Below are 18,877 nucleotides of genomic sequence, written 5' to 3' on the forward strand. Positions count from 1 at the left end.
AGAATTAGTGTAATTTTCCTCTCCAAAATAATATTTCACTAGCAGGGTTTTCTTTTCAAATTAATTTGGTATCTACTTAATCTAGAAATAGTTCACTAATTTAATTACTTGTAATGTACAAATTAAAAACTTTTCTTCATACATATACATTATACAAATGCATTAAACATGTGTTATTTTTAATTATAAACAGAGTCCTACAGTGACTTACCCAGTTTGGCCTTTGTAGTCCACTCTCACTTTAATACTTTGATTTCCAGGTTCCTTCCTTCGCCAGGGTGCACCTATGCCAGCTGTGTGGCAATGGTGAGTCCCAAAGGAAGCACAAGAAGCCGCACTTCGTGCTGACTGCACCCCTTACCCCTCTAGCTGCTCATCTTAAATGCTCTCTGAACTCATATGAGAAAAAAAAAACCCTAAAATGCAGTGTGCATTTTTGGAAAGCTATAACTACATTCACCTCATTAAACTGTTCCCTGTTGTCACAATGCTGTGTAATTCAGCTATTACATTACAAAAGTAGTTGTCAAATTTGTACAGCATTCAGAAAAGCACCGTAATTAATGGTGAATTTCACAAATCCACTTTGTTCATCTTCTGCAACAAATGAATTTGAAACAAAAAGACAGGGGAAAAGGATGCTGAGGAGTCTTGCAAATTCTGGTGCAGTAAACCTTTGTTCTTATTAAGTGCTAAAATGCAGGGTTCATTTTTAATGGTTGCTAAAAATTAGCTTTCTTAAAAATAGTATTTTGAAAGGCTTTTCACATAATGTCACTTAAGTTTCCTTGGTAAGGAACTAAAAGCAACTCGAAGATACAAGATTCAATTATTACTATCTTTCTACTGTTCCTAGTTATGCGTTCAATTAAAGCTAAAAGTAAAAGGGCCAAACTAGCAAGCTATTCTTCTACTGTATTTGAATTGCTGCTTTTAAAAACAGGGGGGGAAATGGCTGTATTTTAATGAAGAATTCACATTCGGACAATGGTCTTCTTCCATCAAAATGAGTAGAATTCACGAAATACTCTGTAAAGAGGGGGAAAATAATACAACCTATCAGTAATCATAAAAGTGGCCAAAAGGATTATCAAAGACACATTATTTAGGACCCCTATTTCTCATGAAACAATATAAACTAACAAGTGTAGTATCTATGGTCAGTACCAGCGTGCCATTCTCATTTTGGTAAATTAATGGAGAGTCCTCACAGTTACTGAGGAGTCATACCAGCAATTTACCATAACGCAGATTTCAAGTTATGCATACATCACAATTTACAATATAATAAACTACATACCTTTTTGAAGCAGAAAGAACTTGCCTATAGAGGATGGAACTGGGAATGGTCAAACAGAATAGGACATGGAACAGCACTCAACAAAAACTAAGCACTTGATCCCAAGTTAGCAGCTTGGAATGCAGCCTTTCTTACTGAATTTTAATGAAGTGTTTGTCAGTCTGTGTTTACATTTCTTAGGAGCAAACATTAGCCATTCCCCATCAAGCAAACTTATATTACTTATCTGCTTTGATTTTATTATTGTGCTCAGATACAATATAAATGAATGTAAATAAGCAATATGGTATATATACATTTGTTTTAAAAATCTTAAACTATAAAAGCTATCATGGACACTAAAATTACTCCCAAATAAAAAGAAGAAAAAATTGTGATTTATCAATCCAGAAACCTTGGGTAATTACTAATCTGAATTCTGAGGAATACAGGAATCTGATATGTGTGAAAAGCATAAATGTGGAAGCCATAAAACGCCCCTTACCCGCTCATCAATGTTCTAGCCTTGCAGCTGAACAGAATCTTTTTTTACCACCTTTATATATTTCACTACTTCTGATCTGAAACATCAACTTCTATTACTTAAGCAATATCTATCCCAGTGGCTAGAGAAGGCATTTGCTGAGAGGGGCAGGAATACCAGACTGGGAGGTTGGAAGCAACAGTCTTGTCAAGAACCAGTGCAAAGAAAAGTGCTGAACATGGGAAAAACAGGAGAAACTCAACTGACAGAAACACAAAAACACATACGGAAAGTGTTAAGACAACACTCTGAACAACCCACTTTGTCCTCTGGAACAAGAACCCTAAACCTGCTACAGAGATTTCATAATCCCTGCTTTCCTCTTTACCAATCCCTTTTCAAATATGACTTTTGGCTGTTGGATCAGAAGTGGATCACGTTTGCCAATTTTGGTGACTGATTTCTACACTCTTGATATTGACTGATATTGATTCCACCACAACCTGTGATTCTAAAGAACAGAATACTTTTTCAATCAAAAACATAAGGCTATTTTTCAAGAATATCTCATTCCTGCAATAAATGTAAGGGAACTGTCTGCAGATTTTGAATTATTACATAGCACTATAACTTCCATTGGATCTGCCCACTTTTCTTGACAAGATATTTTTTTTTCTTCTTCAAAGCACTTTTAAAGCAGCAAAATTAGAACCATGAAATTTTCTATAGGCAAAACCTTTCTATTCAGCAATGAAGTACATACGGGTAGTACATGCAGTCTTGACTTGCAACAGTTTATATAGTGACAATTCAAAGTTACAATGGCATTGAAAAAAGGGACTTATGACTTTTTCACACTGTTGCAGCATCCCCATGGTCACATGATCAAAATTTAGAAGCTTGGCAACTGACTCCTATTTGTGAGTGTCCCAGGGTCTCATGATCACCGTTTGTGACTTTCTGACAAGCAAAGTCTGTGGGGAAGCCAGAATCACTAACTTAACAACTGCGGTAATTCAATTAACTGTTGCAAGAGGTTGTAAAATGGGGCAAAATTCACTTAACAGCTGTCTTGCTTAACAAGTTAAAAACAGAAATTTTGGCCTCAATTCTGGTTGTAAGTTGAGGACTACCTGTATCTAAATCTTAGGTAAAGGCTCATTTCACTCATACTGAATGTTAAGTGCCATCCTGAAAGTCAGCTAAAACAATTTATTTGGGATGGGGTTTTTTTCTCTGGGAAAGTTAGGCATGTCCAAATACAAACCTGCATTAACAAGTACTTATTGAAAGCCTTTCCTGAAACTCAGAAGACTTTTACTTATCTAAATCACCTCATTTTCATTTTTAATCTAATTTTTATGAAAAGATTTGGGAAGAGTAAAAGAACTACAACAAACTAAATTAGAGCATAAAAAATGAGTAAGAAACATATAAAGCTAGAAGTGCAATTAGAAACCAAACTAGAAGGAAAAAGCAAGATATAAAGAAAAATAATATAAGAAATAAAAAACTAGAAATGTAATTAGAAATGAAAATAGAAAAAAGCAAAAAAGAGGAAATATATTTCTTATAAAAAGTAAATTAAATCTGAATTGTAACACAACTTAAAATTTTAATCTAAAATATGACTTTTTACAATTTTACTGAAGATGGCTGTTCAACTCAACATCTAAAGCTAAAAAAAAGAATATATTAGAAGATTAAAAAAAATCCATGGTCTACTGCATGCATTTCTCCTCAGGAACTTCCTCAGATGTCCCTAATCTTGTGTAACACTTGCAGCACTTCCTGCTTTGGAGGACATTCCATCTACCCACTGTTCTGTACCTGCATATTGCAACCCTCCTTGACACTAAGAAAGATGAAAAATAAGCAACTTTAAGATTACTGCACAGCAAAAACACAGTAATAAACCCCTCAGAACTAATTTTAGCAATGTATTTAGCAATGTAACTACAGTACTATGAATCAAAAGCTTTGCTTTTAATATAATGTACTATCATCTGAAAGTAATGCAAATCTTCCAAAGCAGCTTCATATATTACAATAAATTAGTATTCATAAGAATACACTGAAATGTATATAAAATTTTAGATGCACACTTTTCAGTTTTATACTTAGTAGTTCTATTCTGTCAAATTTCCTTAACAGCCAGCTTGTGACACAGCCAGAGGGGGGAAAATTATGATTAATTAAACTACAACTTCAGTTATCTAAACAGGGGTAGGCAAAGGTAAATGTATCCATTAGAAGATTTCTAAAATTGCATTTCTTGTTTAACAATAGTTTACAAAATGATCCCCATAAAAATGTATTGCCTCTAAATTATACCTATGAAATCAATACAGATTAAAGCTATCAAAAATCAAGTTCTGTATGAAAAATCAATGAACTCTATTCAACTCTAGTATTTCAAACAAAATCCTAAACTCAGAATTCCAAGCATTTTACACAAAATTCTACTTGCTTTTTAGCTTGTACATACAAATATACTAAGTGAAACCTGCAAACCAGTATCAAGTTGTAGAGTGCTTTTCCTTTTGAAATTCTGAATACTATAGCACTTTTATAACAGTAACCTATTAGAAGAATTAAAAGCGTACAAGAAAAAAGTTATCTACTCTGGAATATGAGGAACTTTCTCACAAACAACTTTTAAAAATATCTTTTTTTTAAAAAGACTACCGTAATGGTTCAATAAATAGGAGAATATAGTATAAGTAACAATTCAATCTAATCTTATATTGATCAGACTTCCATTTCAAGTTTTATATTTCATTCTGTTTATCACACTTTAAAAAGAACTCAGACAGACTGGAGCAAGTTCAGAGAAGGGCAGTGGAGATGATCAAGGGCCAAGAAATTGATTTCCTAAAGCACGGGTGTCAAACTCGCTGCATCACGTGATGTGTCGCGACATATCGTGACTTTTTTCGCATTGTCGGTGCTGCCGTGGGCGTGGCCTCCACATGATGCAACTGGCCTGCAGTTTGACACCCCTGCCCTAAAGCAACAGCAAAGAAATGGGAAATGTTTGCCTTACAAGAAAACTGAGATATGACAGCATTCTACACATATATGAAAGGATATTATATACAACCTGTTATATTACAAAAGGCTAAGCTACCAAAAACAGTAGGTTTAATTTACAGGAACAAAGGTTCTGATTCAACTACAGAAAGCTTTTCCATATGTAAGAGACATTTCAAGAATGGAATCTACAGTATTATCAATAAAAGTTTAAATATTCCTCTTTGGTGATTGTACTGAAATCGGAAACAATGGTACATCGTAGAAACTTTAATTTGGACTCCTGTGTTGGAGTAAAGTAAGACTAAGAGTGTCCCTGCAAGTTTTACCCTGCTAAAAACTTCAGGGGGCGGTGTTCGTTTCAGTTTCTTGGTCAGGTGGCCAACACGATATCACACCACAGCAACAGAGCGTACGGCAAAACACTGTGTTGGGGTAGATAAGTTTAAATTGGGCTTGCTCCAGGGCTACTTCTAGAGGGCCAGTTTGGTGTATTGATTAGGGCACCAGACTAGAAATCGAGATCATGAGTTTTAGTCCCACCTTAGGCACAAAACCACCTGGGTGATTTTAGGCAAGTCATTGTCTTTCAGCCCTAGGAAGCAGGCAATGGCAAACCATTTCTAAAATCCTGCCAAAAAGATTGCAAGGGCCAGTCCTGGCAGTCCCCAGGAGTCAATACTGGTTAAAAAAAGGTGTGCTATTATTTCTACAATACTATGTTGAATTATCTGAAACAATTATTGGTATAGTATTAGAGCACTCATATACCTAACTAGGTTACATAGAATGATCACACCTATCGTATGGTGATGGCACCAGTGTTTGCTTTGTTGCCTTCACTGCATCCTCATATAGCCATCCAGCCTAACATTCTCCAGTGATTCCTGTAATGTATTCTGAAAACATTATTTTACAATCTTCAGTCTTGCTGTTTGTACAGTATCTAAAGAATAAAATTCTTTCAAAAATAAAAAAAAACTTATCTAATACTGTACAGTAGGGAATTCTGAAGCACTTATGTCTACATCTAGATGATAGAAAGTATTTTAACTAAAATAATTTAATTTAATTTAATATTTGCATTTGTATACCGCCCTTTCCCTGAGGACTCAGGGCGGTTTACAGGGAATTAAAATCAAAACATACAAAAGTTAAAACCAATTTAAAAAGCATTAAATTCACCCTGTACATTAAAACCCCAGTTAAAATTTTCCCCTCAGCCTGGGCCCGAGAGCTCAAAGAGCCAGGTCTTCAGGCCCCGGCGGAATGATCGGAGGTCGGGAGCAGTCCTCAGCTCTACTGGCAGCTGGTTCCAGAGGGCAGGCGCTCCCACTGAGAAGGCCCTATCCCTGGGTGTCACCCGCCGGCAATCTCTCACCGGCGGAACCCTGAGCAGACCCTCCCTGTGGGAGCGCACAGGGCGAAGGGCGTTTGATGCCGGCAGCAGGTGTTCCCTCAAATAACCCGGACCCAGGCCATATAGGGCTTTATAGGTGATAACCAGCACCTTGAATTTCACCCGGAGGGCAACCGGAAGCCAATGCAGCTCGCGGAGTAGAGGTGTTACATGGGAGTATCGGGAAACCCCCATTACAACTCGCGCGGCCGCATTCTGCACCAGTTGAAGCCTCCGAGTGGTCTTCAAGGGCAGCCCCATGTAGAGAGCGTTACAGTAGTCCAAACGGGAGGTCACAAGCGCATGAGTGACTGTGCGTAGGGCGTCTCGGTCCAGATAGGGACGCAACTGGCGCACCAGGCGAACCTGTGCAAAAGCCCCCCTGGTCACGGCTCCTATGTGATCTTCAAAATTGAGCCGTGAATCCAGGAGGACGCCCAAGTTGCGAGCCCTATCAACGGGGGGTAACACCTCACCCCCCATCATTAGAGGTGGAATAACTTGGTTAACCCGAGACGCCGATATGCACAGCCACTCAGTCTTGGCGGGATTGAGACGAAGCCTGTTTCTCCCCATCCAGACCTGGACCGCCTCCAGGCACCGGGACATCACGGAGAGGGCATCACTGGGTTGGTTCGGGGTGGAAAGAAAAAGTTGGGTATCATCAGCATACTGGTGATACCCCACCCCAAAACCACGAATGATCTCGCCCAGCGGCTTCATGTAGATGTTGAACAGGAGGGGCGAGAGAACCGACCCCTGAGGGACTCCACAAATGAGAGACCTCGGGGCGGATCTCTGCCCTCCTGTCAACACCGACTGCGAGCGGCCCTGGAGGTAGGAGGAGAACCACCGTAAGACGGTGCCTCCCACTCCCAACCCCCTGAGACGCCGCAGCAGGATACCATGGTCGATGGTATCGAAAGCCGCTGAGAGATCTAATAGGACCAGGACAGAGGAGCAACCCCTGTCCCTAGCCCTCCAGAGATCATTCACCAGCGCGACCAATGCCGTCTCCGTGCTGTGTCCGGGCCTGAAGCCCGATTGGTACGGGTCCAGATAATCAGTTTCCTCCAGGAACAGAGGGAGCTGATGCGCCACCACACTCTCAACAACCTTCGCCAGGAAGCGAAGGTTGGAGACTGGACGATAGTTGTTTAAAACAGCCGGGTCCAAAGCAGGCTTCTTGAGGAGGGGTCTCACCACCGCCTCCTTCAAGGCGGCAGGGAAGACACCCTCCTTCAAAGAAGCAGTTATCACTGCATGGAACCAGCCTCGTGTTCCCTCCCGAGCCGCATAAGCTAGCCAGGAGGGGCACGGATCCAACAAACAGGTGGTGGAGCTCAGTCTCCCCATGATCCTGTCCACATCATCAGGGGAAACAGGGTCGAACTCAGTCCAGATAACGTGCTCAAGACCGCCTGATTCCTCCACATCAGACTCTGCCCAGTCAGAGTCCAAGCCGGTCCGGATCTGAGCGATTTTGTCCGTCAGATGATGACTAAACTCCTCGGCTCGTCCCTGCAAGGGATCCTCCCTCACCTCCTGGTTAAGGAGGGAGCGAGTCACCCTAAACAGGGCGGCCGGGCGATTATCTGCGGACGCGATAAGGGCGGCAAAGTAGTTAGACCTCGCCGTCCTTATCGCCGCAAGATAAGACCTTATGAAGGTTCTTAACTGCAATCGGTCGGATTCGGACCGGCTGGATCTCCAACCGCTCTCTAGACCTCGTCTCCGACGCTTCATCTCCCGGAGCTCCACAGAGAACCATGGAGCCCAACGGGATCTGCGCCGAGTCAGAGGTCGCATGGGTACAACACAGTCGAGTGCCCTGGTGGCGGCCGTTTCCCAGGCCTCCACCAGAGCATCGACTGGGCTGTGGGTAAGGGTGATAGGTATCAGCCCAAGCGCCCTCTGGAACCGATCCGGGTCCATTAGGCGCCTGGGGCGGAACCACCTGGTCGGTTCCGCCGCCCAGCGGCGGGGGATGGCATGACGGAAAACCAGCCTCAGGAGGTGATGATCTGACCATGACAGAGGGGTGATGGACGGAGAACCCCCTCCCAGATCATCCAACCACTGTCCAGACAGGAACACCAGGTCGAGAGTATGATCCCCCTCGTGAGTAGGGCCCTCAATAACCTGGGTCAGGCCCATGGCTGTCATGGAAGCCATGAACTCCCGAGCTAACTCCGACGACCCCCCCAGTGATGGCAGGTTGAAGTCACCCAGGACTATAAGCCTGGGGAACTCCACCGCCAACCCTGAGAGGGTGTCGAGCAGCTCAGGCAGGGCTGTTGCCACACAGCTGGGCGCCAGGTATGTGAGCAACAAGCCCAACTGAACCCGAGGACCACATCTCAAGAGGAGGGATTCACTCCCGGCCATCTGGACAATGGTGGCCTCCCGGGGACACAAAGTCTCCCGAATAACCACTGCCACCCCACCACCCCTGCCCTGAGCCCGTGGCTGGTGCAGCACCCGGAAACCTGGCGGGCATAACTCGGTGAGAGGCACCCCTCCCTCCGAACCCAACCAAGTTTCCGTGATGCACGCTAGATCCGCACATTCCTCCTCGATCAGATCACGGATGAGGGGAGCTTTGTTAACTACGGATCTAGCGTTAAAATAGACCAACCTGAGCTCAGGGGCCTGATCACCCTCATCCCCGGGTAGGAGGGTGCTAACCGGAGGGTCGGAGCGCGCCACCGCTCGGAGATAGCGGGGGCGCGATCCCAGATGTTGATATGGCCCTCCGCGCAAACACCTGCTGCCATACCCTATCGCCGTGGGGATTCGATGCCCCACCCCCACATTCCCAGCGCCAGCAGCCACCTCCCCCGACCCCGTCCCGTCGGGACCTCTAACAGGTCCAGACTGAGTGCCGGTTACAGATTCCTTCCCCACCCTCCCCTTCCTCCCCCTCCCTAACCTCTTAAAATAACCGGCTAAGAATCTTATCAGGGGCCTCTTAGCGCGTCTTAACTCGAGGCCCCTGTCCAAGCCCAACCACCTCTCGGAGTCCCAAAGCTTGGACCCGTCATTAAGGGGAGTATGGAAACAGGCGACAGGTCGCGCCCATGAGGCAGGAACCGCCCTAAGGGCATACAAACCCGCTTCGGAATAACGATAGATCATATTGCGCTCGAATAGTCTCTCAGGGCCGATGTTACAAATATATCCAGAGGATCGCTCGTTGATGGTACATAGATGGAGAAGGAAAAGTCCAGTGGGCGTATCTCTCAATCTGCAAAGCCATCTCAGCTCTCACCTGAGATGGAAATCCAAAAGACAACCTCAGCCGTCCTCTCACTCCGGCTGAGGCATCTGACTGGAGCAGAGAGAGAAAAAGGGGATCCTGAGCCAGGCCCACCCCAACTGGTCTCTCACACCAGTGAGGTGGACGCTGACCAGTCCAAAACCGTCCTCCCACCACGGTTCGGTCCCGTCCACATTGGACTATCAATAGGGAGATCTTAATTCCCATCAGGTACGGAGCCAGTCATAACGCCTGCCTGGCAGCAAAAAAGTAAAGGACAGGGAGGCCAAGCCTCTGTTGATCCTCACACCGCCAATCAGCGCCGTCAGTCAATGCCCGTCCGCCAGTCCAAACCATCTCCAACGGAGGAAAGAGGTAGTCCCAGCAGCTATATTGAATAAAAAAGTTCGCTAGCATGTCCGCCGAGGCCGATGACCAGGCCCACAGTCTGCAACCACCATCCGGGAGGAGAGGAGGCTCCGCACCGCAGAAAACGGTGCCAGCCAGCCAATGGTAGTAGAAGAATCTCCGTCCGGTGGGATCATCGCCGCTGCCCCTCCAACAACAGAGGGTATCCACGACGAGCAAGCAGAGGAAGGAAGACAGGCAAGGCGTCCCGGGCTTCCCGGTGCTGTAATAGTGCTCGGCGCCATAACGGAGCTCAGCAGGTCACTCTTCATTTATACTATTAGTCAATTTATGACTTCATTAAAAGGCACATAAATATGCCTTCTTTAAAAGGCACATAAATGTCCAATACATACAAAATAGTATTTATTTAATTGTAATTTTATATCTATAAGCACCTGACATCTACATGGTAATGTGGTCTTCCACTGACCTTGTATTGGACCATTCCTAATTCTATGCCCATACTTCTGAACATATATACACATTCTAAAACTGTTCATAGTTATTACAATCTTATCATTCCATAAATCAACTGTTAAATCCTCAAGTATTAGACAATTATTCTGAAACATTAACAGTACTTGATGTCTTGACTTTAAAATCTATTTTATCTAAACATACTGCCACTTTCCTCAGTACTTATATTCCAATTCCTTAGATAAGATATAATGTATTCTTATCAATAGGTTAAAATATAGAATGAACACTAAATCTTCCAACAAAAGTACTGTCTTACAATTTTGAAGTTTGGATTCCCCCATATTATTTTTCAGCATATACATAAAATGAAACCAAATCTGATGTGCTATTGTGTACGATGTCCCTTTTGCAAACTGGAAGAAGAGGGAAGTCTGTATTTTTCAAGCAGTTGAACATGTCTAATTTACAACAAGCATCAAATATGCCAATTCCAGGATGGCCCTTGAGGGAAGTATCCAGTAGGCAAAATAATCCCATTAATTAACTCAAGAAAATTTAAAACCTTTACTGAAGATAGAAGTTTCCTGAAAGAAACTTAAAGAAAATCAAGGCAAAGAATTTCTCTCATTAAAACTCTGAAATAGTGCATTAAATTGCTGAACAATACCTTTTAGGAACATGTAGAATACCCAGAGTAGAAATTACCCATGGCAAGATATGCCTTTTTAAAGTATTAGCTGGATCTCAAAATATATTTCACTTTTACTACTGTAACAATATATCTATGTTTGGTTTTATTACCTAATATATATCGAGTACTGTCATATCAAAATAAGTTATTGGCTCCAGGCACTATTTAAACTATCCAGAGAAAATGCTGTTGACAATTAGTATTTCACAAATAGTCTACAAATCTGGAATATCTACACAACTGTTTTCCTCAATTGTCTTTGCCATCCTGTAGGATCAGCCATAATGGGCATACTCTGGGTCTCTTCTGCTGAACAATGCCATCTTATTAGACACTATGCCTTCCCTGTTACAGCTTTGGCCTCTGGAATATTTGCCCAGAGATCCATCTCTACATTTTAGGAAGGCAAAGAAAACCTTAATTTTCAAACAGGCCATGGGCTGAAGTGTTTTAGGTACTTCACCATATCATAATTTATTTTTATACATTCTGATTGTTTCTATTGAATTTTTAATGTAAGCAATATTGAGCCGTATTAGTCTAAAACTAATCAGTTCAGATTTAAATTTAATTATTATTCTTGGGAAAATAATTAAAACCACAACTAAATTATATCTAACAATTATAAATGATAAAAATTATAATTGTTAAAAAGGAGATACATGTTCATGCAGCATGCAGCACATGAACATCAATGGTAGTATTTGACATTTATAGGTCACATTTCTATCCCTTTAAAATAAAAATTTAACATTTGCACTCCACTATGAGGATCCAAATGTAAATGTATCTCAGAGGTCCCCAACTTTTTGGACACCAGGGACCAACCAGTTCCATGGAGAGAGGTTTTTCCTCAGATGGGAGGGTATGCGGTTTTGCGTGCTGCCTGCATCCTGTGGATGGGGCTTTGCTTATTTGTGTGGATGGGTTGCTAACATGCCATGGCCCAGTACTGGTCCACGGACCGGGGGAGAGGGGTTGGGGACCCCTAATGTATCTAACTCTCCTTAATTACAAAAATATACAGCTTAATTTATAGTTTGTGAAGAGGGAAGCAGGCTACTATGTAATTATGAGAAATAGTATGAAGCATATGCAAAAAAAAATAGGAAGCATGAATTTAATCAAATTGAACAGAAGCTTTACTGTTGTATTAAATGCTTAATAGGTATCACGGAATTTAAAGCACAATTTTCTTTAGCTTCCTTTTTGGATTATGCTGATATTAATATTTTACATCTATGTATAGTAAACAGGAAAATGAGTTCATGTTCATATGTTGTTAAATTATAAAAAATGCTCAATTGTGTAAACTATTACTTTTTGCTTGAAGAGATAAGAAAAAGACTACCTTGGAGAACCATACATTACTTAATTTACTTCAGAAGTTTAATGCTTTACTTTAAAATAAAAATTCAAAGTAAAGGGATATCCAGTTTTGTTCTCCACAAGAGTATATATAGTACAAGTGTTGGGATCTTTAATAATAGATCATAACAGCAATTACATGGTTTTTAAACAAGAATATCTTCAGTTGTCACTAACTTCTGTTTTCTATGGCTAAATATGTCTACTATTACATTCATTCCTATTATTCTTTAATCATAAATTGTAATGGATTCATCAGCCAAAATGCTGGAGAGCTATGTGGCTTAATGAATAGAAATGACACAATTCACAATTATTTTTAAAATCTGTTTTAGTATAAAAGAAGTGGATTCTTATCTGCATAAGTTTATATGATAAAATATGATTCTTCCTGCTTCAATATTGTGTGATATTGTAATCTAGTTATTTAGATTGGTCCCACAAATATATGATCTACAAAGCGCTTCTAGACCAGATTTTTAACTCAGCAGTTCAAGTATAGTGGGAATACAGCTCCACCCATAAGCAGGTTGTTACATAACTTACAGGGATACCATTAAAAGTAAAGCCTCTAATAGAAACAAGGCTTGATTTGCTACATCCAAACTATGAACAGGTATTTTACTACCTTAATCCTGGCCAAATAATATGTAATATGTATATACATACTTTAGGGATACAATTAGTGAGGGTAACTCACTAAGTAATTTAGAGATTAAATGTCCAAATATACAACTTTAGCAGGCTTTCCTTTTTTCTTAACAGGATCATACAATATTTTAATTAATATCCCTCGTGAGTAGGAAAAGTGAATAGTTTTAAGTTAGTGACCAATTCACTCTGAAAAAATTCTCTAACAAAGTTAATCTCAATTTATAAAGTATTAATATAATCCCATATATCTATTGTGTGTTACATCTAATATTAAAATAGCAACAATTTTCTTCTCAAGCATCTTGTGTAAATATAGCATTCCCTTGATTTAAATCACGTGTGACAGCAATGTGAATAAATTCTTGTTTGACACTGAACCATCAGAATATTCTGTATTAAAAATGTTGAATATAGCTTGCCTTCATATTAGCCCAAAACAATTCTGGTGATCTAGCAGCAGTTTATATGAAGGAAACAGTTCAGAATAATATTTAGTCCAATGGTTTCAATTCTGTTTCAGTTTGTGGTTTATCAAGAATTTTTTTCAAAAAAAAACACCTCTGTAAAGAGATAAAAAAATTCTTGAAACGTTACTCAGTAACTAGTATTCCAAAAATATTGATCAGAAATGCAGTTTGCTGTTAACTTGGCATGTTGTGGGAACCCATCTGTGATTATTCAGTAAAATTTAAAAATGCGTAAATCCAATTCCTATGGAAAATGTATTTCACATTTCCCCAAATACAGTATGCTGCTCCAAGTTGACAGACGTATTTGTAACCAAAGTCTTCAGAATTACCTAACTAAAAATCTTATGTAAACTTTAGCAATAGTGGCTGGAGTAGAGCAAATATATTGGTTAAAATGTGATTGGCTCCTTTCTGGCTCTAAGTGTGTCCTGTGAATCTAGCCAATGTGGTTAGCTTCTGGTTTAGTGCTGTGCATAACAGGCAAGCAGATTCATTCAGAAAATCCTGATTTTAGTTTAGCACAAGTCAATTCTTTCTTGCCACAAAGATAAAATTCACATCTCTTAAAAAGAAAAAAAACCTATGTTTTTGCAGAAAAGGCAACTATTACTAGTTAAAGCTAGTAATAGTTGCCTTTTCTGCAAAAACATAGGTTTTTTTCTTTTCAATCACATTTTAACCAATATATTTGCTCTACTCCAGCCACTATTGCTAAAGTTTACATAAGATTTTTAGTTAGGTAATTCTGAAGACTTTGGTTACAAATACGTCTGTCAACTTGGAGCAGCATACTGTATTTGGGGAAATGTGAAATACATTTTCCATAGGAATTGGATTTACGCATTTTTAAATTTTACTGAATAAAATTAAAACTAGTAATAAGTAATAAAACTAGTTAAAAGGCAGCTATCAAATCCACGCCACGGGCACTACTTCCTTAATAAGTGGGGGCTTCGAAAAATAGTAAAAAAACTGCTTCACAGGTAAACAAAACGTAAGCTAAAACCTTCCTAAACGTTTCCTGTTTTGGTTTTTTTTGCTTCATCGCGCGGAACAGAATGGTTTCCTCGCAAACCAGATTTCACCCTCGGCACCCAAGGACTCTTCCAAACTATCACGCTTCTCCTACTCCCGAAGCAGCCTACTCCGCTTTCGACGCTCTTTCCGACGACACCGAGAAGTTGCCGCCGTTTCCTCCTTTCCTACAGCGGCACTTCCCAACCCAAACACCTCACACCTGCCTGCCCGCCTTCCCACATGCATTATTACCCCCTTTCCCTCTCGCCTTCTATACTCTTCAAATCACACGCCAGCCGCTCTGGCCCACCCCGCCCCCACTCAAGTTTGCACTTCGAGGCCTACCGCAGCTTCCTATCAATCCTCCCCAAGCCCAATCGAAGCTCTCTCTCTCTCTCTCTCTCGCACCCCCCACCCCTCCGCCAACCCTCCCGTCTCCGGCTTCCCTAACCCACCAAGCCTCCTCTTCCTCCGCCTCCATTCCTCACGGAAAACGGGGGTCTCGGAACTCCCTCCCTCCCTTCCTATGGCCATCTCCTGCCCAAACCCGTGTCCAGCATCTCTCCATCCAACCGCTCGTCCCAAGCGCTTCCGCAGCCCCTGTCCTCCCAGCAACTGCCCCCACCCACCCACTCTCTCTCTCTCTCGCCAACCAGGTCAACACAGCAGGCCTTCAGCCACCTTCTTCCTGCCTTCTCTCCCAATTCCTGCTCTCGAAGCAAGCGCTTATTTACATGCCCGCCCCCTTGCCTACTCTGGAGTCTCCCCCGCTGCCTTCCTACCTCAGTTTCTCCCGCGACGCTGGCAGCCGCTCAACTCCCTCCTTTAAAGTCCAGCTCCTCTTCTCTTTTTTTTTTCTTTCCACGCAAGGCCGTGCTCACAGAACCAGGCCCCGACTCGCCCCCTCACTCTCTCCGTAGCTTCAGTTCCTCAGACCGAATCATAACAAAGCTCTGCCCAAAATGGCTGCCCGGACCGGCCGAGGGCCGGAGAGGGGCGGGGCTATTCACGCGAAGGGGGGGGCGTTAGGGGGGAAAGAAACACGCCCACCTGGCCCTGCCCGTGCCAAGGGTGGAGCGCACGCGCGCTCACTTGGTAAAGCCATACAAAATAGCCGCACGCGCAACCGCCTATCAAAGACTCTTCGGAACGCTGGCTCGAATTCGCCAGTTCTCTTACGCATGCGTGAGCGTGTGTTATCGTTCTGTTGGCGTTAAGTTATGCTCGGCTCGGTCTGCAACTCTATCTTCCACGCTTTGTTCTCTCGGCCGCTCTCCAATTGGCACAACCCCTGTTGTTATTATTGCTCGATAGGGTGTCTATTCTCGCAGCACGGTTATCCGTAGATAACTCGGTTCATTGTCCAGGGCTCGCGTGACACCCTGAACCGTAATGAACTAAGCGCATACCGGAAGGCTTTGCACTTGTCGATTTAGTTTGGAACTAAATGAGCCGTGGAAGCTGTATAATAACGTTTTATTTTTTTCTGCCATTCTCTATATGCTTTCGATAAATCAAACTTGAGATTAATTTTGCTCATTCAAAATTAAGGATATGTCTGTTACTTAAGAAAAACTTAGTAAAAAAAAGTTTAATCCATCCGTAGATGGATTACCCAGTACCCAGTATTGTACCCAGTATGTTAAATGAATGTGGTAAATTCCAGCATAGCCCCCTTAATCATACTTTTCGAGCTGTGTTTGTCCCCGTTTGTCTGCCATCTTTGTTACTTTTATGTTGCTTTTGCTTTTTTTTGCTTTGGTTCCTTGTTTTTAAATTTTCTAACAATTTGTAAACCTTCCGGAGTCGGTGAGAGTCAAGCATCAAAAACATTTAATTATTAACCATAAACCTTGGTGGTTAACTAATGGCTGTGTTCATGTAGAAAGTTAAAACAAACTAATCAATTAGGGCTTAAAATGTCCTAGTCAAACAATAATTTATTAAATTTATATGCTGCCCATGTCCCCTATAAACTTGCATTATGTTTGGTTTTAGTTTAAACGTCGTGCTTTGTAAACCATAAGTTGTGTAAAGACATCCATGAGCTAGTAAAATTTACTGAATGAGAAATGTTAGACTAATATGCCCTTGTAAATGGGCTTTTACATTCCTATAATGAGTCAGATCTAGATAAGTAGATCTATCATTTTTTTAAAGCTACTAAAAAAGGTTATGATCACAAATAGTTGCAAAAGCATGCCAAAGGCAAGAATTCTAGATTATCTGTTCTTCTAAATCCATCCTCTATTTCTCAACTATTCTCATTAGACAACTGGATCATTTCTATTAAAAATTATTTAAAAGGAAGAGAAATATCAGACACTTTTCCATCCTACTCAGTCCAAGAATCCAAAATATGAATGAACCCATAAAAAATAGGGATAGCTAGTGTTTTATTTTTACAAGACAGCACTGTTGACAAACTATCTTTACAGGACATACTGAACCATAATCATATGTAATCATGAAGGTTAGCAAATGTTAGCCGAGCCTGTGCAAATTCAGTCTGTATGTGGTTCAAAGCATTATGCAATACTGAATACTGGTTGAAGAAACCACAATTAAGTCTACTATAGATTAACCCATCAAATAAATATAGTTAATGTGTTGTGCACAACCAATGTGATCAGTTTATGGTCCAAGACTGAACTGGACTAATCTGGTAAACTATCACCCTAGGTAACCATTAATAGCTATGGTATGTGTATACATCCTTTCTCGGCCATGCAAAAATATCTGCTTCATTTTTTTTCTGTACATTTTTCTTTGATGCCAATTAAAGTATGCCAAATAAGATAAAATTATTATACTTAACAACAAAAAGAAAATGTATAGTACAAAGCAGAGCATTTTATGGATAATTAAAAGGAATATAATTATGAAACGTGGAATATGTTCTTTTTGATCATTCATACAGATTAAATGTTTTTACTACTTAAACTGTTCAGAGCACCAAACAGTAAATATTATGTTTTCATTTTCTAGAATTTTAAGTAATAACCACTGCCCTTTTGGACTGAAATAATCTGCTTGTTATTGTTCTCTTAAATAAACCATCTTTCACACTTTCATATTCAGTGCAAATCTGGCTGCGATTGAAATGACAGTTTTGTCAGTGTGAAATCTGTCTCAGAAGCACACAAGAAAAGTTGTTAAATCTTTGTACCTAGAAATATGAGCCAAAATTGTCCATAATTGTGTTGGACTAGCACTGGGGGGAGGGGGAACCATTGTTAACCATGAATGCTAAATGACTTTAGGTCTTATCTCAGAGATTTTATGTGGGGGAAAATTACAGGAGTGTTCTGTAAGTGATTTTTTGCTCCTGGTTTTTGCATGGTGCTGTGTGGAAAAGCAGGATATACTTATAACACATAAAATATGTATTTGATGTGTTATAATTATAGAATAGAGCTGGAAGGGACTTTGGAGGTCTTCTAGTCCAGCCCCCTGCTCAAGCAGGAGGACCTATACCAGGGATAGGCAACCTTGGCTCTTTTATGACTCATGGACTTCAACTCCCAGAATTCCTGAATCAGCTATGCTGACTGAGGAATTCTGGGAGTTGAAGTCCATGAGTCATAAAAGAGCCGAGGTTGCCTACCCCTGACCTATACCATTTCAGACAAGTGACTGTCTAATCTTTTCTTTAAAACCTCCAGTGATGGAGCACCCACGATTTCTGGAGGTAAGCTGTTCCACTGGCTAATTGTCCTCACTGTCAGGAAGTTTCTCCTTAATTCCAGGTTGCTTTTCTGTCTGATCAGTTTCCAACCATTTTCTTGTTCTGCCATCTGGTGCTTTGGTGAATAACATGGCCCCTCTTCTTGGTGGCAGCCCCTCAAATACTGGAATACTGCTATCATGTCTCCCCTATTTCTTCTTTTCTTTAGACTAGCCAAACCCAAGTCCTGTAGCTGTTCTTCATATGTTTTAGCCGCTGGGCCTTTAATCATCTTAGTTGCTCTTCTCTGAATTTTTTCCAAACTCTCAACATCTTTTTAGTGATATGGTGACCAAAATTGGCTGCAGCATTCCAGGTGTGGTCTTACTAGGGTTTTATAAAGCGATACTAATACTTCATGTGATCTTGATTCTATGCTTCAGTTTATACAACCCAGGATTGTATTAATTTTTTTGGCTGCTGCTGCACACTGCTGATTCATAGTCAAGTGATTGTCCACTAGAACTTCAAGGTCCCTCTCACAGTTACTGTTTTTAAGCCAGATCTTGCCCAATCTGTACTTGTACATTTGATTTTTTTGCTGCCTAAATGTAAAACTTTTGCTTTTTTCCACACTGAAACTAATTTTGTTGGGTAGGGCCCATTGTTCAAGTTTGTCAAGATCTTTTTGAATCCTGAGTTTCTCTTCTGGGATGTTGGCTACT

At 41.1% G+C, this 18,877-nt stretch overlaps 1 protein-coding gene across 1 annotated transcript in view; it reads right to left on the reverse strand.

The window, feature by feature from the left end:
• Positions 1-15,474, reverse strand: part of GPBP1L1 (GC-rich promoter binding protein 1 like 1) — a 40,382-nt gene extending 24,908 nt beyond the window's left edge. Inside the window, exons 1-2 of the mRNA XM_081324565.1 lie at positions 15,268-15,474; positions 212-1,029 (exon numbers count right to left, since the gene is read on the reverse strand). The gene's annotated coding sequence lies outside the window, so the exon portion shown is untranslated. The remainder of the gene's footprint in view (positions 1-211; positions 1,030-15,267) is intronic.
• Positions 15,475-18,877: the final 3,403 nt, after the last annotated feature.

The sequence above is a fragment of the Vipera berus genome (assembly GCF_964194415.1).
Source record: "Vipera berus genome assembly, chromosome: 3".
In the NCBI taxonomy this organism is placed as follows: domain Eukaryota; kingdom Metazoa; phylum Chordata; class Lepidosauria; order Squamata; family Viperidae; genus Vipera; species Vipera berus.